A 2616-nucleotide genomic window follows, 5' to 3' on the forward strand; every position below is an offset into this window, starting at 1 on the left:
TATTATTAACATTGTTCTTCCGACGTCTGATTTCTTTTTAAAAAATGCGTTTCTAAAGTGCATAAACTTTTGGGATTGACTGTATAGTAATACATCCTTAAGCAATTCTGCAGTTAGGAAGCTTATAATAAAACTCGTATTACGCATAAGAGCACATTTTGTATAAAATATGTAGTGAAATCTAAATATGAGAACGTTTATAAATTTATTGTCACGGATTTACCATGCGTATTCTAAATTGGCGGCCACTGCATATTTTCATTTGCCAACGTTTGACAATCGAAGACCTGCCTTTACCGCACGCGAGAACGAGAACACCTGCACCTGGAGGACTGCCTCACCATCGATCGCTGTTGTTCCCAGGGATGCCCGAAGCTTCACCGGTTCCGCAGAGTGTACGTTTGCCGACGCGAATGCTGCCGGCGAGCGGTTTCGAGGAGTGAACAACAGGATCGCGTTAATAAAATACGGCTGGCGTGTGTGTTGGTCAGCGGCAAAAGGGGCAACACTCGAGGCGTCTTTCCAACGGTAAAACCAACCCCTGTTTTCCTTTCGAGACGCAACCCCGAGGAGGGTAGGAGCTCGAAGGACCGAGCTTGTCGACGACGAAGATGCGGGGCAGCCTCGCGTGAAAACGAGTTCATTGGTTATATATTTCCCTGGTCGTTGGGGCGTTAAAGTGTTGAAATTTCATTAAGGGTCTAATGAAGCACACCGCGTAAGGCCTCTCCGTCTCGCTCGCACGGACTCTCAGCCGGCCTCCGTCGTCGTCGCTGGATGTTTGTTCGAGGGTAGATGGCCCTTAGAGATGCGTAAGCGAATTTACATGCTTCAGGGTGGTTCTTCTGTACGCCGTCACTTGGAAGATCGGAGCTCGTGGGCTCCCGGGGTTTTCAGCCAGAACGTCCTTTACCGCCCGGCGAGGAGAAGAGAAGCGGACAGAAGAGAAAGAGACCCTATTCACGTCCGTTTCATTAACTTTCCGTCATTAACATATTCTCAAAATAACGATCTAAGATGTACTGCCGCTCTAATTACAGACCTCCGGCCAACTTTTTGTGTTGAGCATCGCGCGCGGCTGCTGGCGTTTTAAAGGCCGATGTTGCGAGGCCACGACGAATGAAATGACGGCGAACTTTCCTGGACCGGCGCGCGTAGTACCGTCTACTTAGCCGATTTATTGTTAGCCGCGTTCTAAGCGCCACTCTCCCTCATTCCATGTTGCTCGATCCCCTTAACCCCGGCCTGGTTCGCGTATCACGGAAAAAATGGAAACTTAATTTAATAGCGGCGCGCCTCCGGTTAACGCGCCTCAAACAAACGGCGGAAACGGTGTAAAACTTGAGAACGCCGCTTGCCCGAGCCTGGCATTCGTCGAATGGGAAAAATACGGATTTCAACGCTAATGAACATTAATTGCTGCGAGACGTGAATAAGATTGTAACGTAGCGATCATAGTGCATGCCTACATAAATGAAACCGAGCAACCCTTTTTCTCCCGCGGCGAAACCCGCGGCTCGTCGAGCGTTTCCTTGCTTTCGTGTCCTCCATTCACGATAATTCGTTCAATTCCTGGTTTTTCACGGCACTCGACGCCCGGTTAGATGCACCGTTTCCAGCCGACTGTATTATTAATTACGCCGTTCACAATCGGATTAATTTGTGAGTCGAAGTTAGCGAAATTGTGCGACGGCCAGCGTACGACTAGAGACGTCAACGCGGCGTAAGCTTGTTTTCAATGGAAACGGAAACGCTTAGTTGCAACGGGCCTATTCTTACCTACTTCTATAGAATGATTCATTGTTAAGTGGATTTTGTTGTAGATTTTGAAATAAGGAGGGGTTGATGTTTGGAAAAATTAAACTCGTTACAATTTTCTCCCAATTATAATTCTATTAGTGTTTCAGTGAAATTCTTTTAATAACATATATTATAATATATTGTAAATAATTTCTCAGCATTCTTCATTTCAAAATGGAATGATGAACCTTCTTTATTCTGTCAGTTGAAGATGTTTAGAAATTTAAGAGCAGCCAATGAACTAATGAATTATCGATATTGATTCATTGCGATTCGCTTATAGATACTACAATACGTATTTATCTACTTCATCATGTATTTCTGAGATACTATTTTTGCGCTATAACATCTGAACTGTCGATATTCTCGTTGAGGAATATCGAAGGAAATTATTTAAGAATTCGTTGTTAACATCCTTCATGTTAAATTACGATAAATAAAAATTAATATATCTAATTAAATTCGTTTTCCTACATTTTATTCCGGAAGGAAGCTGCTCATTGTTTATATGTGAAATTATAACTTCACAGTTAAAGGAGACACAAAACGACTGAAGTTAATGGATGAAGCATATCTAGGTATCAATATAGTTTATCAAAGTACTGAGGAGTCTGACGGGATTCAATGAACGGGTACAGATTTATACAGCATTTGATGTATTTTTTTATTAAGTTTATTTTATATATCGACAACAACACGTCATACATTAGAAAACAGAAGGTTTCTTGAAGCAAACTCGAATGAAAATTTTTGTGGAACAATCCGAGAGACACTATGTGAGTGTGCCGCGCCATCATCTATGGAGTCGTATATATA

Source organism: Ceratina calcarata, unplaced genomic scaffold, assembly GCF_001652005.2.
Source record: "Ceratina calcarata isolate Rehan_Ccalc_2016 unplaced genomic scaffold, ASM165200v1 scaffold329.2, whole genome shotgun sequence".
In the NCBI taxonomy this organism is placed as follows: Eukaryota; Metazoa; Arthropoda; class Insecta; order Hymenoptera; family Apidae; genus Ceratina; species Ceratina calcarata.